Source organism: Pleurodeles waltl, chromosome 10, assembly GCF_031143425.1.
Source record: "Pleurodeles waltl isolate 20211129_DDA chromosome 10, aPleWal1.hap1.20221129, whole genome shotgun sequence".
Classification (NCBI taxonomy): Eukaryota; Metazoa; Chordata; class Amphibia; order Caudata; family Salamandridae; genus Pleurodeles; species Pleurodeles waltl.
This window is the reverse complement of record NC_090449.1, coordinates 194,252,431-194,278,676: the sequence shown is the minus strand read 5'-3', so window position 1 is coordinate 194,278,676 and position 26,246 is coordinate 194,252,431.

The following is a 26,246-nucleotide window of genomic DNA, read 5'->3' as shown; positions in this document are numbered from 1 at the left end:
CTGGCGGTGGACCCCCACCTCCTCCCCCACAACTAACAACATGGGAGGAGCAAATCTTGGCGATCATGCATCCTGAGGGCCTTGCAGGAGTAGCAGGGGGATTGGACTCTGGTAAGTCAAATCTTTACTACTATATCCCCCACTCTACCTGCATGCCATCACAAACTTCTATCCCTACCCTCACCCCATCACTCCACCAACTCACAAAGACCCCAATATCACAACCCACTCACTCCAATTCCAAGCCCTGCATGCAACACCCATGCATGGACAACCATCACAGACCTGCCAGGACACCCATCACCAAAGCATGCCCATTAGAGAGAATCACCACGCACACAAGGCAAAGCTGACAGGGCTATCACAACCCTACAAGGAAACACACCCATGCATAAGATGGCACACGCAGATACAATAACACTGCATTTACATCCCCACAGGACCCCCACTCAACGTCACCGGAGAGGAGGTGCCATCAACATCTAGTCCCCTCACAGAAGAGGCTCACAGTGATGACAGAGGCTCTGCACGCCTGTATCACAATGACCAACCTGGCTCATCAGGGACCTCTGGACAGTCGGGTACCCAGGCACAGTCCCAACCCACCACAGAGCCTCCCCCCTCAGGAAACACCAGCACAGCACCCACCCAGTGGGCCCATCCCTCTGTCCTCAGGACACGTCAAACAGCAGTGTGTCCACCACTACAGGGACCCCAGGAAACCCCACAAACACAAGACAATCAGGGACCTGGGGTCAGTGGCAGAGGGCACACAGTTGAGGGGACAGAGGCACAGGACAACAGGGAAGCTGGGAGGACTGCTGTGTAACAGGGAAAGGACAGGCCCAGGGAACCCACTCTCCACCAGGCACTTGCAGGGATCCTGGGAGCATACCAACATTCCCAGGTGACCTTGGGCCAGATACTGGCCAAAATACAGGAGACCCAGCGGCTGTAGCAGGAACAGTACCTGGGGATCAGGGAGGACCATAAACACATCCACACCATCATGGTCACCATTACAGGGGTGCTGGCTGACATTGCCAACACCATGAGGGAGGCAGCGGCACAACAACGGGCCCCACACACTAGCCACAGCAATGAACAGCCCTCCACCTCCCCCGGCACTAGTGGACAGGAGGCTCCACCACTGGAACAACAGGCCACCAGCACCCCACCTCCTTCAGAAGGAGAACCACCCCGCAAACAGTCCCTGCAATCCAGGCAGAAGCCAGAGAACATTGCCAATACCCCTGCCAGGAAATGAGACTCTCCTGATTGTCACCCTTCTGTCCCACTCTGTCACCCTGTCCACCTTGAACTGCCATTGCTACCCTTCCTATGCCCCCTTAGACAATGCACCTGTGATACCAAGAGACTGGACTCTAACTGGACATTTCTCCACCATCACCCCAGCCCATTGCACATCCCCCTCTACTTATTAGCACTTCAATAAACACCCTTGGAACAAATACAAATCTGGAGTCTGTTAATTGATTGGAATATGTATTACTACAACAATCTGAAAACATTTACAGTTGTATATACATTGGTATGACCTGTAGTGGGCAGCAGTAAACACACAAGGAGCCAGAGTGGGGCACAGAGATCTGAGAATAGAGATCCCAAAGGGTACAGTAAGTATCCATAAACACAGGGAAATTATGCTGCCATGTCCAATGTCCTACAGAAAATGTAAATGTTAAGTGAAGTTACAGTGACTTATCTGTGTGTCACTGGAAGTACTGCTGTCTGATAGTACTTCTGTTGACCACATCTTCATCCTGTGCCTCCCCTTCCTCACTGTCCACATGCTCCACCGCTGACACAAGACCATCTCCAGGCTCATCCTCCTGCAGAAAAGGCTCTTGGCATCTCAAGGCCAGGTTGTGCAACATGCAACGATGATTTGGCACACCTTCTCGGGTGAGTAGTACAGGGATCCACCTGTCAGATGGAGGCATCGGAACCTGGCCTTCAGGAGGCCGAAGGTTTGTCAATTATCCTCCTTGTATGCCCATGTGCCTCATTGTAACGTTCCTCTGCCCTTGTCCTGACATTCCTCACTGGGATCATTAGCCATGAGAGGTTGGGGTAACCAGAGTCACCTGCAAATATCGAGGGATACCTGTTAGACACACATGAACCCTTAGGGACAACCCCATACCCAGACACCGACATATACTGGGTGGGGACCTTGGGCTCACCTATTAGACTCACCTGGTGCCTCTGGGGTTGGCCAATTACATATCGGATGCTGCTATTCCTCAAGAAAAAGGCGTCATGCACAGAGACAGGATACTTGGCATTCACATGGGAGATGTACTGGTCCGCCAAACATACCATCTGCACATTCAGAGAGTTATAGCTTTTTCTATTCCTGAACACTTGCTCTTTTCTCCGGTGGGGGGGACACATATGCTACATGTTTACCATTAATGGCGCCAATGATGTTGGGGCTATGTCGCAGGGCATAAAAGTCAGCTTCCACTGTGGCAAAATCCTTCACCTGTGGGAATACAATGTAGCTGCGCATGTGTTTCAGCAGGGCTGACAACACTCTGGTCATGTTGGAGAACATTGGCTGAGACATCCCTGATGCCATGGCCACTGTTGTTTGGAAGGAACCACTTGCCAGGAAATGGAGCACTGATAGGACCTGCACTAGAGGGGGGATACCTGTGGACTGGTGTATAGCTGACATCAGGTCTTGCTCCAATTGGGCACACAGTTCTTATATTGTGGCCCGATCAAGTCTGTATGTTAGTATAATGTGTCTGTCCTCCATTGTCGGCAGGTCCACCAGGAGTCTGTACACTGGAGGATGTCGCCATCTCATGTTCATCCTCAGCGGTTGAAGCCTATGGAGGAAAGCGGTGAGCAGAGGGTCATAATTACACATCTAGTGCAATAATGATGCATTTCTTCATTTACAGAACCAGTATGTGAATCCGGGAGTCATTTGCTGTGCCAATGTCTGCTGTGACGCAGGTAAGTGCCACGGCCTGTACCCCCCTGAAATGGCGGCTTCCTGACCTGTGAGGAGAGACAAGTGGAAATTAGGTAATTCTGCTGGCGTTGTGCTCCGTTGCGGTAGGCCGTTGATGACCGCCGCACAACTTTGCATTGGTTAATATTGGGCCCTATGGGTTCCAGGAGCCAATGGCGAAGTACGGCGGCAGTGATGGTATGCACCGCCGCGGACGTGACTGCCATTTTCTATCTATTCACTCACTTGCTACCTGACCTTCAACAGGAGAGGACTTACACTGCAAGTGCTGCTGTGACCTGTGTCTGGAAGTGACAATGGCTCATGTGTCTGGGGAAAGGGCCCCTGCCTTCACTGCGGAGGAGTTTAGAGACAGGTGGACGGGGTCCTAACCAGGTACACTTTACTGTACAGTCCTCCAGACAAACAGGTGAGTACACTGTGAGCATGTATGGAGTGCTGTGTGTGTAAGCCACATGTGGGGGGGGCTGAGGCGCCCTGGCCAGAGAGCTACATGTATGGTGGTGAATGTATGTGCGTCAGGGGATGGGAGGGATATGGTTGACCAAGAGTGTGACAGTCCAGACGGGGAACTAATTCCCTTTTCTGCTGTCTTTTTCCTTCAGGTCAGTGCCCATCAGAAAAGGGTATATGGTGTGCCATCGCCAAGGAGGTGCCGACCCGGGGGGTCTTTGACAGGAAAGCACCCACTGAGCAAATGGTGGGAGGACCTGCGCCACTGGGTAAGGAGGACAGCACTGGCCCTGCCAGGGCTGGCCTCCCAACGAGGAAGGGGTGCCCATCGTACCCTGAACCCCCTGATGTTCCGCATCCTGGCAATGGCCTATCCAGAGTTGGATGGGTGCTTGAGGGCATCACAGCAGCCACAAGGGGGTGAGTACAAATTCAGATTCATTACTTTTGGCGCGTTAAGGTTTGACCTGGGTGGGAATGTGGACTGTGTATGCCCCATGGACAGGGCGAACATGCCAGGGTCGGTCTCTTGTTGGGCAGGCTCTGAAGCACTCTAACCCCAATAGTGTTAGTGGGCATCTACTACTGGGCAGGGCCCTGTTTGGTTCAGGTGTGCAGCTGATGGTGTTAGGCATTGTACCCCATGGGCTGGTGACTAGCATTGTAACTGGTAGTGCATGGCCTAGTGCATAGGGCTGTTCCCTGTGAGTTGTGTATGCCAACAGGAGTGTTGTTGCTGGCATTGACGAAGTTTATCCTCTGTCTCTCACCCCCTTTTTGTTTTGTCACCCTGTCCTGATGTGCATTAGCATCATCTGGCAGAGGAGCAGAGGCACCGGCGACGGAGGGAGCTGCATCCCACATGGGCCTGGAGGGCGAATCCACTGACTGTGAGGGCACCAGTGGGATGGAGGGTGAGGGGAGCACCATGACAGGGACAGGAGGGGAGACCACAGACAGAGACTCCTCTTCCAATGGAAGCTCCCTGGTGGTTGCGGACACCTCTGTGCCCACCCCAACAACAGGTACAGCCGCCCCCCCTTCCAGCACCGCCCTCCCAGCAGCCCCTCAGCGTGTTTCCCGTGCCTGCTCACCCAGGATGGTGGACATCTCCTTCGCCCCAGGCACCTCAGGCCCTGCCCCAGTCAGCCCTGCCGCTCTCCGTGAGGAGGCTGTTGACCTCCTGAGATTCCTCATTGTTGGGCAGTCAACCATTCAGAATGCCATCCAGGGTGTTGAGAGCCATTTGCAACAAACAAATGCATACCTGGAGGGCATTCACTCCAGCGTGGCGGCCCAACAGAGAGCTTTTCAGGCTCTGCCCTCCACACTGATGGCAGCCATTGTCCCTGTCTCTAGCCTCCTTCCTCCAACTTCCTCTACCCAGTCCCAATCCCCTCAACCCCAGCCTATCCCAAGCACACCTTCAGACCAGCATTCACCCAAATTAACACACAGAAGTGGCTCAGGCAAACACAAGTATCACACTTCATCTCACAGGCACTCACACAAGCACCGTCCCCATGCAGACACACCAACATCCACTGCCTCCACTGTGTCCCCCTCCTCCTCCTCCTCGTCCAGCTCCCTCGCAGTAGCATCTCCACTCACACCTACATGCACTACATCCTCATCCACTACCTCCATCACCAGCACGCCTATCACCACACGTCCCTCACATGCAGTACCATTCCCACATCCATGCACACGTCCTCTCCTACTGTGTCTGTGACCCCTCCTCCCAAAATACACAAACGCAAGCACACACCCACCCAACAGCCATCCACCTCACAACAGCACCCATCCCGTGCACTTGCACCCAAACTCAGCCGACAGACACCTACTACAACCACTCCCTCTTCCTCCACTCCCAAGCCTTCTCCCTCTTCCCACCCCAGTGTCCCTAAGAAGCTTTTCCTGACAAACACTGACCTCTTCCCTACACCTCTCCCCCCTCCGTCCTTCCCCTCAGGCCAAGGTGGCCAAAACTCAGCCCAGCACCTCAGCCACAAAGTCCACGCACGCTGTGGTTCCTGCAGCTGTCAGAGGCACAGAGGGGGCACCCTTCAGACCAGCCAGTGTGCCAACAACCCCTGCCATCTGGCAAGGTGAAGAAGGGGACAGCATCCAGCAAGGGGAAGGAGCCACAACCACCCAGCAAGGCCACCTCAAGGACTCCAGCTGCCAGACCTAAGGTGACACCACCATCTGCCAAGGTCAGGAAGGGGCAAAAAACACCAGCCAAGGCACTTCAGCCATCTGAGCCTGGTGGCTACCTGCACAACCGCCAGCACCGCCAGCTGCCCCGCCGCTAGCACCGCCGCAAGCACTGCCTCCTGCACCACCACCTGCAACGTCACAAGCACCACTACTGTTGGCAGCAGAAGCCCCAGTGGGCAGCCATCAGAGGCTGCAGGAGATGGGCTGGAGCCTCCCCCCACCACTGGCAGCACTGGCACCTGCACCACGGCCAGCACCGCCACCTGCACTGCCGCAAGCACTGCCACAAGCACCGCCACCTACACCGCTGACAGTAGCACCACTGCCAGCAGCAGCAGACCCAGTGGGCAGCCGTCCGAGGCTGCAGGAGTGGGGCTGTAGCCTCCCTTCACCACTGGCAGCACCCCCACCAGCAACAGCACTACCAACACTGTGCAGCCGTAGCCGCTGGCGGATGGACTCTGGCCTTGCCTCCATGGAATTTCATGCAAATCTCATGGCTCAGACAGCCAGTTGAGGGACTGTAAACTGCTACCACCCCCAAGTGTTATATCACTGGGCACAGAGCCCCCTCCAGAACCAGTGGAGAAAGGCATCCACTCACCCTATCCTTAGCAGTATGAAGCAGACTGGGCACAAAGCCCCCTCCAGAACCAGTGGAGAAAGGCATCCATTCACCCTATCCTTAGCAGGATGAAGCAGACTGCGCACAAAGCCCCCTCCAGAACCAGTGAAGAATGGCATCCACTCACCCTATCCTTAGCAGGATGAAGCAGACTGGGGAAAAAAGCCCCCTCCAGAACCAGTGGAGAAAGGCATCCACTTGAGAGACTGTGGCTTTTCACTACCCAGGACCAAGCAGTGGGCAAACCACTCACTTGAGAGACTGTGGCATTGCACTCCCCAGGGCCAAGCAGTGGGAAACCACCCACTTGAGAGACTGTGGCTTTGCACTCCCCAGGACCAAGCAGTAGGCAAACCACCCACTTGAGAGACTGTGGCTTTGCACTCCCCAGGACGAAGCAGTGGGCAAACCACCCACTTGAGAGACTGTGGCTTTGCACTCCCAGGAACAAGCAGTGGGCAAACCACCCATTTGAGAGACTGTGGCTTTGCACTCCCCAGGAGCAAGCAGTGGGAAAACCACCCACTTGAAAGACTGTGGCTTTGCACTCTCCAGGACCAAGCAGTGGGCAAACCCCCGACTTGAGAGACTGTGGCCTTGCACTCCCCAGGGCATCGCTGTGGGCATGGAGCCCACTCCAGGAGCAGTGGTGTTGTCCCATCTTCCAGCTGAGGTGCCCCCCGTTCCACATCCCACTGAGGTGCCTGTGTGTTTTCAACCTGATGTCCCTGCAGTGTTCTCTCCATATTGAGGCAGGAGTCAACTGTGGGCTTGGCCTATGAGTTTTGGCCCAGTGGCCCACGGACATTTTGAGTGGACAATGTACCGCCTTATGTACATATTGTATTTTTTTGAAAATACTGTTTTTCAACTTATAACGTATATCTGACTATTTCTAATATAACACTAATTTGACTCAATTCCTTTTGTCCTTGCGTTCTTCCAGAGGGTTACCGAGTGTATATGTAATGTTGATGCATGTGTTTGTGTGTATGGTGTTGGGGTGAGAGTGGGGGTGGGGGTGGGGGTGTTGCGTGCGTGTGTCACTCTCTTTTTCCTCCCCCCCTCCCCTGTGTGCTAGATGTAGTACTCACCGTGGTCGCCGCCGCCACCGTTCGGATTCCTGGTAGATGAGAAGATACACCAGCATGGACAGGATGTGCAGCACGGGCTCCATGGCGTCCTGGTTCTTCAATGAGTGTCGAGAGGTGAGTGGTTTCCCTTCCAAGTACTGTTTCCGCCGTGCTTTTGATGGCGTTGGTACCACCACGGAAAAGCTGACGGATGGGCGTGCTGGAATGGGGTGGGCGGTACATTGTCTTCTGTCTGTCTGTTGGCAGTTACCACCACGGTGTTTGTTGCTACCGCCGTGGCAGTCGGAGTGTTAAAGTGGCTGTATGTGTTGCCAGTTTCCACCTTGGTCGTGATTCCATTTTTTTACCACCGGCCTGTTGGCGGTATTACCACCGCTTTAACACCGAACGCCAGGGTTGTAATGAGGGCCTTGGTGTTCTCGTTGTTTTTTATACTTGTTTTTTCCAGTTGTCAATTTTTCATAGTATCTAATTTTTAGGTGTTTAAATATTTTTCCCTTTGGAGAAAAACATTCACTCTACTGAGAAGTGTTTATGACATTGCTCAGTTCTGAGTTTCTAGTCCAAATGCACTCTCTGAGTTAGCCTTGGACTGCCCTGCCTGGCTACCCAGAGAGCCATGTGCTAAAAGGGGTACTTATTCCCAGTTGTGGGGTCTGCAGCAGAAGCCAAAGAACACCAGAAGTGACAGACCCCATTTGTCACAGTTGGGGTCCCTGTAACTTCTGATTGCCTTAGGACCCCCTGACACTGATTTCTCTCACCAGCCATCAGAGTTATCCATTTTCTTACATTTAAGTAAAAACAGAGGACCACCTAAGAAAAACCATGAGTTGTAGGAAAATATTACTCAACAGAGACCTACACTATGAGAGCAAGATAAATGAGTCTATTTAGAGGTATAGAAATCTAAGAAGACAGGGGAACTTAGTACATATATCTATTGGGACCACCATCCCCTTGTGTCAGCCCTACACTTGGGGCTGTCATTCAGACAGAGCCAACGTGCTATTGAAAATGGTGGCCTTTGCACCAAAAAACATAAGATAGCAAGTCTACATCAGCAATCTGTGACATTTATCATTGCCAACAAGTTGTCCATTTTGAGGGATGAAAGCCCAGGGCCATTCTGCAAATTTTCACAATGTCAGAGGTACTGATAACTTTAGTATCTGTAATACTTGAGTGGGTAAAACATTACTGAATTCTAGAAGTATTATCAGTTGTGGTCTATTGGCATGATTCACAAAGCTAAATATGCATGTGTATATTTACTCACATGTATATTTACTACTACACCTAGTTTAAACTCTAGGACAAACACTTATTTTCCATTCACCAATTCCAAATGAAGATTTACAACCAAGTACAGACTTTCATGTCTTCACCCCCTCCAATAACTAAGTGGAACCAGAAATGTTGGTATTTAGGACCGTAAAGTTAAGTAACTTTATGATGTTAGTTCATAATCTGCCTACTTGGTAGATGTGTCAGCCACCTAGCTGGAAACCTCTAACTGGTAGGGAATAAGCAAATATTATAGACAAGACCTGAATCACACACACACACCTGACACCCATTCACTTCAAAACACATAAGTACAACCCATACTCTAGTGCCTCTCTTTTCCCCTCTGGAGATCATGACCCTCCAGCCACCAGGACCCACATTCAGCCTCCATGATGCAGACATCACTGAAAAGAAAGAGGAAATTGACTGAGAAGGAGACAGCTCTTTTAGTTAAATTTGTGGTCACGTGCCACAAATAGCTACAAGGTATGCCTCAATTCACCTACAGAGGAACACAGAAGACAGACATGTGGCAGGAAGTCACAGACTGTGAATGCTTGAGGCAAGGAAGCACACACCCCGGGGATCATTAAGAAAAATGGCATCATGAGAGGAGATGGATGAAAACTGCCCCTCAAGGTGCATCTTCATCCCCTCTCCATCTCACCCCCCCTCAAGAGTCTTTCTTATCCACAATGCAGCCTCATCTGCTGTATGGGCTGCCTGTTGCAAACAACCCTAATGTAATGCCTGGTAACACCGAACTGTCTGATCTACAGGTAGATGAAAGGTACTCTGTCCTTCATAGTTGCAGAAAACCTAATAAATATTTGGTGGGCGGCTGCCATCAGCACTGACAAAGTTTTTGTTTATCAAAAATAAACACCCAAAGTTGGATTTTCGTTCTTGAAAAACAAAAAAATAATAATAATGACTCTAGGGTTTTCTCTCGGTGTGGGGAGCATTATTTTCTGGTGTAATGCCCTTCCTCCAACGGTCCACACTCTGGTGGAGAAAGCTTTCTGTTGACAGTAACAATGTGAGCTACATGGACAGAAATCTGGCATCCTCATGATCTTACATAGAATGTGCATACTGTCAGTTTAGCAAAAAGTGTACTCTTTTGTATTTGCAATGGAGTACACTGTTTTTCAAACTGTAAATCAGCTTCTAAACCCCCTCTCTGTCACTAAAAGTTATCCTTCAACCACACTTGCAACTCTGTCTTTCCTCCAGCGCTACACTGTTATAAAGATATCACACACATATACCTCAAACAGATCACAAAACACACTCTTCAAATATGAAGCTACTTAAATTGATTTTCTTTTAAATTCCCTCCCTCTGATATGATCAGTACTATATGTAAATTGTTTGCTCCGGCTGGGGCTGGAGTGCATTCTACTGAAGCAGCACAATGAACAGGACTTGTGTCTAAATGTAACTGAAAACATGTACAGGTACATCATTATGCTATTAATGTCACCAACACACATTAGGAGTGGTATATACCTTTCTTGCACCCCAACAGTTTTATCTATTGGTGTTAAATGTATTTAAATGTCTTTACTCAACTATAAATTATATTGTCACACTTTTAATTACTAAAATAGTTTTTATGTAAGTCCTCTTTTGAGCAGTTGATTTTCATCACCACTTCATATTTTGCTCTAAAACCAGGAGAGGCTACAATGAACAGACAGGGGGTAGAGACTGGAAAGTATGTCATCAGTTGTTTTTGTTTTTGGCCAAACACAGCTCCCTCCTTGTACATGACAAGGTAGGTATATGTTGACTATTTCACATCCCTATTTCCATCTATTATTCCATTGCTAATTGTAATATTCATGTCACTTTCCACTTTTCTCTAGCCTTAGATTTGCCTTTGTAACAACAGCACAAGAATATTTATTTAGCCCTTGTATATTTGTCATACTGTGTATCCAACACATAAGCATACTCTCAGCATGTATGTCTTTGGATGCAATATTTCTCTGCATATTCCTCTCCTGTCAGCTATAGTGAGGCAACAGCCCCTACAGTCCACATTGTGACCTATACCATAAACAATATCTGGGGATATCCAGGCAACAGCAAATTAGGCCCTCTACCATGTGTTCATCAGGTAAGTCTCTGAACATTTTGTCAAGAGGTTCATCCAGAAAGAAAGCATCCATGGCTGGAGTAGGTTAGTGGCCTTGTATGTATGTACTAAATCCATCCAGGAATCAACTTCCTTGATATGACAGTTTAAACTCTCATTGTACTAACAGAAAGTGTAACATATTTAAGAAATATTTGTGGTACTAGTCTGTAGAAGTATTGATCAAACGTTTATTTTATGTATTTCAATATTTAACATCTTCCTCTTTCAGGTACTTGTAACACTGAGCCTGACAATGTTGTACTATCAGCAAGCAGTGGGTAGCCAGCTATCCTAGGCAAGCATCCAGTCCTCTCCCAAACGGCTAACACTGCACAAGAATAAGAGGAGCAGGAGGAAGTAATGACGGTAGAAGTGGAGCATGAAGAAGGACATTGATGGCCCAACACAGAAACCACCAGAGAAGACCTCCTCACAAGCAACCAGCTGTTTTCCTCCAAGGGCACCTTTGAGGATTGTCAGTCTCCAGCATCCATCTAAGCATACATGGATGCTCATCTCACTCACTCAAGACTGACCTCCACACTGTCTTCAAATTACTAGTACTAGTGTTCCCCTATACACTCCTCCCATGCAGGTGCATCTCTCATCTTCTCTCAATCTTCTGAGGAAGAAAATACCACCGGTGAGGAACAGATCTGATGGCAACTCTCTCTACAATACGAAACAAGCTGCTGTATCAGAGGGTGACACATGTGAGGGGGGAGTTTGCATGTTAAATGTTTGCCTCTGGAAGGATCACTTTTTCAGACAGCAGTCCACAGTGAGAGGGGATATTTGGACAATGGGGTTTATCTCTGTGAGGTGGAAGACCACATTAAAGAACTCCCTCAAATGCTTGACAAGCACACGCATGACTTGAAAAATGTATTCAAATGTTACCAAGACATGGCATGGGAAAGTGGTTTCTTAGTTGAGTGCATTGGTGTCAACCACCAGAAATAAAGTCATTATCTTGTTAGGTACAGTCAAAGGTTTCAATATTTAAACCTAAGGTTAACCCCTGGTAGCTGTGGTACCGGGTAGGGGTAAGCAGAACTTGTGGATTCACTGGAATTCTGTGAAGTTGCATGAACACTCCATGAGATTTCTTGGAACTGCCATGTCCTGCTGCTTACACTGATTTCTAGCACTGGGAGCTTGTTCTGCACTTAGAAATCTGAGTGAATGGCACCACCAGGCATGCCAGAGGGCACTGCTGTTCGAGTTGATTGTCCTGCTACTTGAAAATATTCTCTACACACACTTCAACTTTGTCACACTGGGATAGGTTGCAAACCTCCTACCAACATCCTGGAGCACCCTTAGTAGGACAATCTCTCTGGGTGCCCTGCTAGCACCCAAAAATCATAATAGGTGACACCAATTCTCTCTTGCGCTTGCCAACTTACCATTGGTGAGGGAGCAGCGCATGAGAAAAAAGTCTGCCATGCGGCAGTTAGCAGAATTTGGCTGGATTAGTGCATTAAAAGCTTAACACAGAATGCTCAAAACTCAAACAATTTCGCAGGCCGAGCGGAAATTATCACCCATGTATAGCACAAGGTGCACAGTCTTAACTTAGAGAAAATGTTTAAGGCATATAGAAGTACTAACCCTGTTAAAATGTCAAACAAACAACACAATAAAAATACCACTTGAATTTAGAAAATTAGACAATAATTTAATAAGCAAAATGAGAGCAAATTGACAAAAATCCCATAAGGGGAGCTGGATATAGGATATGTTTTTTAAGATTTAAAGGAAAATAGAACCCGAGGCATAAAAAGCCAATTGTGGTCAATGGTTGCAGTGGACCAGGACCAATGCATGATGTAAGGCTGACTGCAATGGAGCACTGTTCAGATACATCAAGTAGATTGGCTCACTTAGGGCATGGAAATAGAAGGTTTGAAAAAGTGTCAAAGTCTCAGTCTGAAAATGGACTTTGTAATTTTCCTGAAGAAAAATCCTTCTTGCTCAGGACAAACCTAAAAATCAGTACTATGCTGTGAACTGCCAGTTGATAATGTTTACAGTTGTTTCTCAGGAAGCTCTAGAGCAAACATTTTGAAACAGTTCCCACACTTCCTTTGGTGCCCCAACATTTACACAAGTGCAATTCTAAGCACCCCTGGACCTCAGTGGAAGCATCTAGAGTCTCTCAAGTTGTCAGGTAGAGAGAACAGCAAAGTCCTGGCCAGGTCCAGCTCTACTATTCAGTGGAATACTTCACAGAAGTGTCCTCTTCAGCTTTTTTTAGATTCTTAGAGCCTCCCAGGGGATCAGTCTTGTGATCTTTGGAGATCTTTCTCCCTTTGCATTGTGAGTGGAAGTAGGCCAGCCTTTTCAGGTGCTACTCTTAGTCTGCCAGGTAACTTTTCCCTAGTGTAGCAGTGTTCTCATATGGTGACTTGAGGTGGTGCTTATATACCTGCCATTAGTTAGTGGGTGAAGTTGAATCCTGGACACCTACTAGTAAATAAGGTAAAAATTAATGGGGTCAACCCTATGGCATTCCTACCGGCTTTTTAAGTATTTCCATTTTCAAGATGGCATAATTATTGGGCCACACTAAACTTGGGCTCTGAGGTTTGGGGATGTGTGGGAGTGTAAAATGGAACTTACCTGTGTCTTTCCACATCTAACACTAGAATATAGTTTTGAGCAGGCACTGCACCCACAATAAACCCAGAAATAAACTTTGGGTAGTGGAAAAGCAGGGTCATTCAACAACCAGACTGTGTCACGACTTGTGTGCTTCTTACCACTATAATCAGCCAGTCGCTGGGCACCACTTGGTTTCTTACTTGTTCTGGATTGGCCAAGGTAGGGGGCCACCCTTTCCAGTAGCCACGGTTCTGCTGATAATAGAACACCAAGCAGGCCGTAACTTCCAGAAAGAGATCCCAGAGAAAAAAAAACAAAATGGGAAAAAACCTCAGAATCAAGGACTCCTGGAAAAAGAACAACAAAAGCACAAAAAAGAACTGGAACAAACTGCAGGCAGAAAAAGAACAGGAGAAATCCAAAATCACAGGATGTGGGAGTGAGGAGCACAACCACGAAGAAAGTGTTTGCAACACAAGGAATAGAAAACCAACTTGTGCTTATGTTCTGAAAAACAGGAAGTGACATACAGGAAATATTGAAAACACCATCTTGGATTGGGAAAGACCACATTCAGATGAATGGAAAAATAGCCATAGTATAGGAAGGTAGTGAGCAAAGCTTGCAGGGAAAGGACCAAAGACTCTTGGAAAGAAGAAACATGGCTAAGGCAAGGAAAAGAAAAAAGAAGAAAAGAGAAAATCAGCAAGAATAGGTAAGCAACTAAAGAGGGCAAAAGCGAAGGCAGCGTAAACAGTGCCCAAAGGGAAAGTTAAGCTAAAAAGCGGACTGCAGCAGAAACGGCCATCCGAAACACGGACCGCCGATCTAACCATGGCCTGAAAGTCAGGCACCACCGGTCTTCGCGGCGTCACAGACAGGGGATATGTAAACATTGTCTTGGCATCCTGTTCTCTCCCTTTAATGTGAGCCGCAAGTGTTACATGTCACGCAACAGACCTGTCAAAAAGGATTTGTTGACACTGTGTTGTAACAGGATACCCACAGCCCACCTCCTCAGATGTATATTCTGTAGAGTTTAGAGGAGTCATCTCTCAGCATTAAGGTTGGAATACCTATTTGTTCCTGCAAGCCATTTCACACCTCTTCTTGGCTAAGCACAGGCTTCGACAAGCTGGAGACTTAATGCAAATTAGCCTCCTTGGAACTTCAGGGACGGAAAAGGTAACGTTCTATAAGCTACTTTTGCTTCATCTTTATTAAAAATCCAACTTTAAAATGTAATTGGATATGTTACAACTATTAGAATGATTACTTTAATTATGTTTAGCTGATCCCATTCAGATATAGTATTACTATTTTAATCTGTACTCTGATTTTCTATATAGGACAGCTTGGCCTGCCACACTGAAAATCATTTTTGGGGCCCTGCCACTGTAGGGACAAGGACATTGAAACATTCATTTTCTATAGGTCCCTCTTTTAAATACTATACACACTACCTTGATGTCTTCACGTGCTACATAAGGGGAACTTACTAGTAATTAAAAGAAACATTTTTACCTGTCATAAAATGCTTCACAGGTCGCACTGCAGGGTCAGGCTCCAATGATAGTGCTGTAGCCATGTTTTACTTTGTAACACAAGTTGATGGCACTTTACATGCTGTAGTTCACAGGTGACATTTAACTTTTCATTTTATTGGTATATTCCACACTGTATACTATGGCCTTTTAGAAAGAGATAATGGGGGTTATTACAACTTTGGAGGAGGTGTTAATCCATCCCAAAAGTGACGGTAAAGTGACGGATATACCACCAGCCGTATTACGAGTCCATTATATCCTATGGAACTCGTAATACGGCTGGTGGTATATCCGTCACTTTACCGTCACTTTTGGGACAGATTATCACCTCTTCCAAAGTTGTAATAACCCCCAATATGTCAATCTGGGATTAGCCATTTTCTTTATGTTTTTTGGGGCTCAGAGTGCATACGTGGGCACTGGACATCAGTGTCCAGTGTGCCGAGTCTATAAGCCAGAATTAATTGAGGGATTTCTCACACATAGTAAATATTTACCATGAACACCATCAAAGCCTGAGGGAAAAGAGTGCAAGTGTACGTATGTGTGCAGGATGCATGTTAGAGCTTACAATTGTGCTTGTGGCTGTTTTAAACTGCAAATACGACAGATCAGTAACTTCCTTTAAAATATTATCACCCCTGAGTGAGCCTTTCTGACCTTAGAGCAGAATGTATAAAACTATGGCATTTAAAAGTAGGACATATAAAGGTTTAATGTTCATCATGTCTTTACAGTTCAAATCCTAATGGCTATTTTCACTAAAACAAGATGGGCTACTTCCATAAGGGGACACTGGGCTACATTGCTACATTTAATAAACTTTCATTTCAGTTTGGTAGCAGGTAGAAAAATAATTCAATGGCTCTTTTTAAGAGCTTTCCAAATTCAGATTTAATTATCACATTTTGTCTGACTACGGAGCCAACAACACTCTTCAAAAAATTACTTTTTCCTGCCTAAAGCCTCCAGAGGCCTTTCTGGAAGAATGTAACTATTACCTGGCAGCTGTATGGCTCCGCCATAGTGTGGTGTGAATTGCCCCAGGGAAGAGATAAAGGGTAATAACTGTGGGGAGGTATAGTCCTTCACTTGACAAGGTGGCCAGGGGCTGTGTCCAATAACTTGATTAACTTCAAAGGCCATTTCCTGTCTAATGTGATGTAACTAACAGTTACACTTTCCAACCCTGTTATCCCACTGGTCAGGCTGGCTCCTATCCAAGTAGGAGGGAACTGCTACCAGAACAGGTTTAGAATGACATAAAGAGGAGGGGCTGCTCCTTTCCATGGCCACACTTCTGGGTGGGCACAGGAGCTCTGCACAGGGGAGGAATTGTTTAGCGATGTTAGATTTAGGCAGAGTGGGGCACTGTGGGATTGTGTGCTGCAGGGCACAATAGCAATGCTAAAAAAATGGGTAGGGTTACCACAGGGAACTTTCATCTAATGGTTATAGAGGGGCCAGGAGTCTCCCACCTCCAGATGATTGTGCTAGGTATAACTGTGACATCCATAGTACCCTGGGGTGCAGGTAGAAAACTTCAGAACAAAGAAGGGACAGAGGGACATTAAAGATCCAGCATACATGCCCCCACCTAACTATAATTAAAGATAAGTATGCAGTTCCAACAAAAACTAATAATAGCGCAGGCAAGTCAGGACCCCAAGGGGTATATCTATCAAGACATGGCACTTTTCTACTCTCTTCTCTTGCTGGCACACTTTTGGCTGACTAGCACCAATGCAGGCACTCTTGCACCACGGTGCAAGTATGCCTGCATTGCAGGCAGGATCATTTTTGTGGAGGAAGGGACACTTTCATGCACGAAAAAAAATACTCTAAGGTTTTTTCTCTTCCCATGTGTGCTGCAGAATACAGCATCTGTAAAAAGGGCGAAATCAAGAAGACATAAATATATTACACCTCCCATTGGGAAGGTATAGCATTTTAACACCTTCCCAGACCAACCACTGATGGTAAATCTGGGAATGCACCAAAATCCAGGGGTGGATACATGGGAACACTCATGCTCCACCCATGGAACCCCTCTCTGAAGCAGAGTAATGCAAGGCAGCAACTTGTGCTGCCTTGTGTTACTCCAGATTTACCATGACACAAAGGGCCACACAAGGATTGTGTTCAAAGCCAGAAGGAGACCCATTGAAACCATCCCTTGGTTGGTGCTGTACAACTCATTCATCCTCACAGTTAGGTCAACAGCTCAGCTTCTGCCCGGAGTCTTCTGCTGGTGGAACAGGTTGTCAGCTGGGCCCACTATCACTGCTAGCTAGTTTCTTCTCATTGTTGGTTGTAGATAATTTATGTGCCCGCCTTCCACCAAAGGAACTTCTTATTTGCTCCTGGTCATGCTCAGATGGTGGTTGGCCTGCTCTCCACTGAAGAACAATGAGATAATTATGTTATAGAGACAGCAAAGATATGAAGCTCACAGTACACTTACATTATGCATATATAATTTGATTGTATGAACAAAATATATTAAACTTTTAAAAGCATGCAAAAAATGAACAATAATTCCATCCCTTTGTATTAAAAGACAGCACTTGGTGCAGAAAACATTAACTTTATAACAAAACATTACTGTAGACATGGTTGGCCAACACTTTCAAAGCACATACACAAAAACATATTACACCTCTCTACTGCTCAAAAGCTTCCTTCCAGTGTAGTGGTATCATGTGGATCTGGTGTGAATGTGGCTTGGAGGAATGTTAGAGCATGCCCTAGCCTTGATCTAAGTTCAGCACCAAATGTCCTCCCAATGCTTGCAGCACTCCTTTCATTTGCAGGTGTGGTCACCCATTGCACTGCAGCTTATCTTGATGTCGCTTTAAAGCTGGACCCACGTTGCAATGCTCAGCTGGGTCTTTGGACCTCCATAGTTCTAAGGGTATATATAAGGGCCCCGCCATGCAAATAATAGATAATTCATTGAAGTTATCTTCTTTTCCTTCACATGTGTTGGAGGTTATGATTAACAAAGGAGAAGCAGAATGGAGGAAGATGCAATTGTGGTAACAGGATGGCTTAAAATGTCCAGAAAATGGCTGACAGTAGGCAGATATCTGTCCCCAAAATCGAGGAATATAATTAAGATGTCACCCCCCCATATACACATGCAGCCTTGGTGTGTGATTTTAAAACTTAATTGTGAGTCATAAGACACTGACGTCCCCAGCAACCAAACAGCGTGCAATAGGTGACTAACAGATGATGTAGTTGTTGTTTGCCTGCATGAAAGGCAGCATCAGTGAAGCACACTATGCCATTGCAGACAGCTTGTACATTGATGACGTGTCATCAGTGTCTGTTTCAGAAAAAGAGTTCCCTATGAAGAGGTGACAAAGTATCACATGGGTGCAATCAATGACATGTAAGACACAGGAAAGTGTGCAAAGGCATAGAATTCCCTTGCCACTCTTTGGTATAGCAATAAACGTGTGCATTCTTCTTTTGATGAATCTAAGGGCCATATTTATACTTTTCGACACACAACTGCGCCAACGCAGTTGTGCGTCAAAAAATCTAACGCCGGCTTACACCATTCTGAAGCGCCATGCGGGCGCCGTATTTATTCAATGACGTTAGCCGGCGTTAGCCGGCGGAGCTGCCTGGTGTGCGTCAAAAAAAATGACTTACACCAGGCAGCGCCGGCGTAGGGGAATATGGAGCTTGGGCGTCAAAAAATGGGGCAAGTCAGGCTGAGGCAAAATTTTCGCCTCAACCCGATTTGCGCCATTTCTTTTGACTCCCAATCCCCATTGAAATGACTCCTGTCTTAGCAAAGACAGGAGCCATGCCCCCTTGCCCAATGGCCATGCCCAGGGGACTTATGTCCCCTGGGCATGGTCATTGGGCATAGTGGCATGTAGGGGGGCACAAATCAGGCCCACCTATGCCACAAAAAAAAAATAATAATACTTACCTGAACTTACCTTAAGTTCCCTGGGATGGGTCCCTCCATCCTTAGGCGTCCTCCTGGGGTGGGCAAGGGTGGCAGGGGGTGTCCCTGGGGGCATGGTAGGGCACCTTTGGGCTCCTTCCGAGCCCACAGGTCCCTTAACGCCTGCCCTGACCAGGCGTTAAAAAATGACGCAAAAGCGGCTGGACGTCATTTTTTTTTACCCGCCCACTCCCGGGCGTCATTTTTGCCCGGGAGTGTAAATACGGAGCACATGCCTCAGAGTCATTTTTTAGAAGGGAACGCCTACCTTGCATATCATTAACGCAAAGTAGGTGTCCACGCTAAAAAATGACGCAAACTCCATGAACTTTGGCGCTAGACGCGTCTAACGCCAGAGTATAAATATGGAGTTCGTTTTGCGTCGAATTTGCGTTAAAAAAAACGACGCAAATCCGGCGCAAACAGAGTATAAATATGGCCCTAAGTGCCTGATGGAAACATCAAGACTGGCTTGCTTGTGAGATACATAAATTTTTCAGAGCTGACCTTCTGGAAAAATCCAATTGCCATGACATGAAGTGCAGCTAATAACTTGAAATAGGCAGGGGTAACCTGGGAGTGAACTATAGGGTTGCTCACAATATACAAGGAGGTAAGGGTTATTTCTGAAGAAGTGTCTAGCAATGATTGCTTCCTTGGACATGCCACTAACATTAATACTTTTCCGGTAAACTCCCTCTATTTCCTCCAGCGTTACAAAGGCATTCACCAACCAAGTAAAGGCAAAAAAAAATGTTTGATGAGTGAGTTAATTCCTTATGTGGCAGGTCTGCATATGAATGATTGCCTTATAATAAATTTCAGCTGTAGATGGGTAGTGAAGTGCTAAATCATCATTACCTCATAAATCGCATTAGCAGATATGTTCAATTTGTTCTAAGCCTTGTTGGAATATGTGTTTTAAGTTATAAATTAAAAAAACAAGTTTACAAAAATAAAAATAAAAAACATAATTGATAAGAACATATATATTTTTTCCCATTATGTTCCTATTTTTCCTATTGTTATTTGGAGCTTCCATTTGTGTCTTAAGAAGTGTGTTGCAGTGATTATAAAAGGCCATGTGGTGTTCCTGACTTTCTCCAAGGCTTGGCTGTAGTACTTATTGGTTTGTATGTTTTTGTATTAGTATTTTAAACCCCTTGTTATATTTCCCCAAACCACCCTACTTAGTAGTAATTATCCTCTGTTTTCCAGCTACACTCCCTTGCCACTCCCAAATGTGCTACAAAAACGTATACCCTTGTGTGAAGTTCTATGCAAACATGGTAGAGATCTTCACAGAGGAAAGATACGAGAGCCCATGCTCTCCAGCTGTAAGCTTTTTAATAGAATTTTGTGGAATGTGAGTAGGTGTACTGTAGTACTACTTTGCATACTACAAAATGCAATTTGTGAATATGGCCCCTTTCTGTGTGTGTGGTGAAAATATTTGGCAGAAAAACAGTGTTTGCACACCACAGCACTGATGAAACGTATGATGCAACTGTATTCAAGTGGAAATGGTTCATAAAGCATTAAGGCCCAGATTTATGTTAAAGTGATGCAGCACTGTGTTGTGCCAAAAATAGCAGTGCTACGGTGCACCACATTAGAATTGCAGAGGTGAGCCTTATTTAGAGGAATACGGCGCACCCTTGCGTTTCCCCCTGCATTGGCACTGAATTAACCTACCTAGCACCAATGCACGCATCCTTGCACCATAGTGCAAGGGTGTATGCTTTGTGGAGATAGATTGTTTATGTGCAGAAAGGTGTCCCTTCCTGCTCATGAACAATCCGTAATGGCAAGTTGGCACTTCTATGTGTGCTGAATTTTACCAAAGAGTTATTTTGAATGATTGTTTATGTGCAGGAAGGGGTCCTTTCCTGCAAGTAAACTATTTTGTGGCATTTTGCTTATTCTATGTGTGCTGTAGAATACAGCACACTCAGAAAAAGCAAAAATCAAGGTGGAATAAAAGCATTTGTTTTGCCATGCTAACGTCACCCCTGGAGTGCTGTTAGTTTTTGCTTCAGGTTTACAACAACTTGTAAATCTGAGGCAACATCAAAAGCAATGGGTGTTGTGGTGGAACGCCCACCACAACACCCATTACATGCCCCTCTGATGCAGAAAACTGCATTGGAGGGCACATATTTACAAAGAGGCATAGCGCCACAAAAAAGTGGTGTTACACCTCCTTGTAAATACTGAGCAATGCTTAGTGCCACCAGAGTGTCACGAAAAATGACATTCCGGTGGCACCAAGGGCTCTAAAATATGCCCCTAAATGTTTGTCAGTGACTTGTTAAATAATGACCTAATTGGACAATTGCCTTCCTAAACACAAACAAATCATACAATGTGGCTTAATGATCGAAAAAAGACCAAGGAGCCATGCTGAAGTAGTGCTGTGGTTTCATCTTCATTCTTTTAGCTCTGTTATCAAGGAAGGTGCTAGCAGTGATGTTGGCAAATAAAATGGATGTGGGTCCAGCTCTGTTAATTTCTTAATTCTCAATGTCTGACTTCACACTTCATATTAACATTTTTCTAAATGGCATTCCACAATTTATTTACTCTTTAATAGGCAGAAGTATTTGGAGAATTTGACATTTATGAACTAATTGTGGACAATATGTGAATCCAGAGTAGATTGCTCCACATAAATCTTTTGTTTTTTGTTCAGATGTTTATTCGTTGACTATAATTAGCTAAACGGCTCCATATGGAGACTTATTCTCTTGAACCAGATGGCATGTTAGCATGTCATAAATCACTGTACCTTCTCGACAGAAGAACAGTGGGTGAACGTAGAAGATTATAAATTTGTTGAATAAGTGCCGAATGACTGTCTATAAGCACCTCACACTCTATATATGGCAATAGCGCAACGTGCAGGTACAGCGTCAATTAATTCAGATTGCTATTTACACGACATAGTTTCTTTTACAGAGCCTTTGCTAGACGACAACAATGTTATTTTATTTAGTCACAAACCAGCCAAATTGAGTCTATCTCACCTCAGAGAGAAGGTCACCAATTGACCATACAGGGTTTATGCGTAGATCTTAGAACTCAGAGGAGTCCTTTAGAATTCCGTAGCAACCAGGTATGAAGTAATTCTTTCTCGCATCATTGTATTTTCCTTAGATTTTTACTGCATAATATTTCGCAAATGATTCTCACGGTTTTTCAATTTCTGTTTGGCCATTGATTTTGTATATACTCTATTTCCCTATGGTGTTAATTGAAGAAAAATGGAATTCCCAACTAGGCAAGTATCTCAGAATATGCTATGGAGATCATCCTAAACTATCCTACGAGATTCTGAATCACTTCCTTTCCATGAATGGTTATTTACTAGTCCTGCTCAAAACGCAAGGAAACAAGTACTATGTAACGACTGACATTCTCGTATGATTTTCAAAGGAAAAATGTCTATGCTTCACCAACACGGAGAATCTTTAGAAGGTGTGAAAAATCCTATCTGACAGGAGAGGTTTCCAAGATGTGACTGTACTGCCATAACTCGGACTTAATTGACAACTGAAGTCTATATGTTGCACCTGACCTCGAGTTATTTTCTTATACATACTGGGATCTCAATTAAAGCTATAACAGGAAATATTGGATTGCTAAAGCCAATACGTCTGGCCTACATTTCATGCTGACTAAAATACTGATATAACGTGCTGTAGTGAAACAATCACGATTGCTTTCTGTGCGCAATGCGTCTGGGAGAAAAATACTTTAATGTGTAATTATTCAGTGCACTTTTGAGACGTAAACTAATCCTTTAATCTCTGAAACGAAGACCACTTTAGGCAGTAAATAATACACCAAATGGCCAATATTATGCAAGAAGAGAGAAATATTCCTCTAGGCAGAGTCAATGACCGCTCTATGCTCATTTGCAAGAACTGATAACAATAGCCGAGTTAGCAATTGCGCCTTTAAGCCAGACCTCAAAATGAAAAGGGGCTGGCATTATGCTAGTTTAGCCTTATGTACCTGGGAATGTTATATTTTTTAAAACCGCAAACTAAAAAGTGCTTCTAATTGTGTTGTGGCATTCTTAAAGATACATAAAGCAGTAATGTTTATCTGTGATATATGATTCGACCTGCTAGGCCGTGTTATGGAATTAACCCGTTATCTCGGAGTCTTGTCTGATGGCTCAGTGCTCTAATCCATTCTTCCCATTGTCAACGGTTTTAGTCTCACTTGGTCTGTTCAGCCCTTCCCTCTTCTAACTGCGATAAAATAAGTTAAGTTACATTAACCATCCATTTTATGTCAATTTAGCCAGTCGTGATTTTTGTTTTATGAGACACTGAGTATTTTTTTTTTTTTTACTATGGGCCTGATTTAGAGGTTGGCGGATATGTAAAAAAAAGTATGTTTACCCATCACGACCATTGCGGTCCATCCTTTTGATTTAGAGTATGGTGAGCTGACGGAGCTAATTCAGGCACATAATCCTTCCTTCATGAATAGAATTATACTCAAGACACGGCGGACGGAGGACAAACGGACAATACTCCATCCACCGTATTTAAAGTATAACTTCCATAAAGTGAAATATAGTGGTTGCAACTAGCCAGTGCTAAAGTGCAAGTGTTCCCATACAAATGTGTATCTAATTGGTTCATCCATGATTGGCATATTTGATTTACTAATAAGTCCCTAGTAAAGTGCCCTAAAGGTGCCCAGGGCCTGTAAATTAAATGCTACTAATGGGCCTGCAGCACTGGTTGTGCCACCCACATTAGTAGCCCTGTAATCATGTCTCAGACTTGCCACTGCAGTGTCTGTGCGTGCAGTTTTAAACTGTAGATTCGACTTGGCAAGTGTACCCACTTGCCAGGCTTAAACCTTCCCTTTTCTTATATGCAAGACATCCCTAAAGTAGGTCCTAGGTAGCCCCAAGGGCAGGGTGCAATGGATGGTTAAGGTAGGACATATAGTAATGTGTTCTATATATATCCTGATAGTGAAATACTGCTAAATTTGTTTTTTGCTGTTACAAGGCCTGTCTTCTCATAGGTTAACATGGGGGTTACCTTTAAATATGTTTAAAGTGTAGATTCCCTTTGGGCGGTGATAGACATGTGGAGTTTGCGGTCTCAGAGCTCACAACTTAAAAATACATCTTTTAGTAAAGTTGATTTTAAGATTGTATGTTTGAAAATGCCACTTTTAGAAAGTGAGCATTTTCTTCATTGAACCATTTCTGTGACTGCCTGTTTGTGGATTCCCTGTCTGGGTCAGTTTGACAGTTGGGCTGGTTGTACCTCTCAGTAGACAGTGACACAAATGGAGCTGGGGTGTAGTCTGCATTTCCTGATAGGCCATCTATGCTAGGAGGGAGGGGAAGACTTATAAGTAAATCAAATATGCCAATTGGGGATGAACCAATGATACAATGTTTAAGGGACAGAGGATAGCAACTTTAGCACTGGTTAGCAGTGGTAAAGTGTGGAGAGTCCTAAAACCAGAAAAAACAGTGTCAGAAAAGTGGAGGGAGGCAGGCAAAAAGTCAGGGGGTGACTACCCTAAGACTGTCAGGTCTAACACTGGTGTGCAGAAGAAAGTTAGCTATTGCATAAAAGTCCAGATGATCTGTGATGTGGGTCCAATTTGCTAAATATGTATCTTGGTCAATGGTCCTTTGCAACTGCAGGATTCAAAACATCATGAAACCACACCCTGGCTAAATGACACTCACTTACTCAGGCACATACACCTTGCAAACTTCAAAAATCCCCCAGATAAGAAGAAAAAGCCTATGATAACTGTACATTTGTAACAGCCCAATGATAGAGGCCAATCATGTAACTCCATTAACACATACATCCATCAACACTTTCTTCAAAAGTCATTGATGCCTGTACACTTGTTGTCATGATAAAAGTGGATGCCAATTTTGTATTTTTATCATGCTCACTGGTGATTTGGGATGTCAAATATATTCAAAAGGTGGGCCCCTCCTATATCCATCAATGCCCCAGACCGAATCCACACATTCAATCCAGGAACTCCACACACCCTACACCTGCCTGATCAAAATTAAAGGACTATTATTTATATGTCACTGGTGAAGCAAAACTTAATTCCACACATAAAGTGTGGTGCATTTCAGCTCTTTGTTCCACCCTACAGCACATCACTGTCAGACAAAAAATGCCTATTGTAGAGCAACAGGACATATGCCATGATAATGATGATGATGATGAAGAAGAGCTTACTAACCTCTCGGAAGACAGATATACAGTGACAAAAGATGCTCTTCAAAAGCATTTTTTAAATTAGCATACACACATGCATGTAGATCAGCAAATATATACTCCTTACTCAAGTAAACACGTAAACACACCTCTTGTGTTATATCCCTTCTTGAGTACAAGTTGTCTCATTCTCAAATACTCTACTGATGTCACGAACCCCTAGTGGCACAATAACCAAACCTAGCTTTCTTCCTAAACCTAAGTGTCAGCCTGAACAAGCACCTTCCTACACTCCCTCCTGCCCTCACTGAAAGCAGCACACTGCTCTTGAGATCATGTTTCCTCTAACCTTGATGGGGTTCTAGAGGTGTCAAAGGTCTTCCTGATACCCGTTTTAAATACTGAACTAATCTAGGAGTGGAGGAATTGTTAAGGCTGTGGAAGTCGCTATTCTCCTGTTGCTGCACATCTAAACGTAGAGGCCCATCTGTGCTATGGCTTACTACTGGTCTTCTAATGGTGTTGTGAAGGCTGTAGATACATTTTTTATGTTTAAATTGATAGCAGCCAGACGGTGGTTGATTGTAACTTTGGACTAGACATGGGATGTCTCAGCATGACTAAAAGTAAAATGTTGGTGTTTCCACTTAATACTGTCTGCAAATAAATGTTGGATGCAATTGCGTTTGTTTGTTTTTTCTGCTACAGTATTATACTGCATATATTTGATCCGAAAGTATTGGAGCACTATAAATGAGTACCAGTTACATGTTTGTTTTTTAGGCACAGGGAGATTGAGGGCCAGATTTATTAGAGAGTTACATTGTCCTTGCATCACACAAGGTAATGCAAGGGCAACACAACACTAAAGTCAGAATTACCAAGCAACGCAATGCCACCAGTCTATAAGGATTGTTTTTGTGCAGCAAAATGTCCCTTCCAGCACAAAACAATCCTTTTTACAATGCAGGCACCCTTGCATCGTGGCGCAAGGCAGCACATTATATGCCAGCACAAGGAGAGGACAGGAATTTGTCATATAATATGGCACATT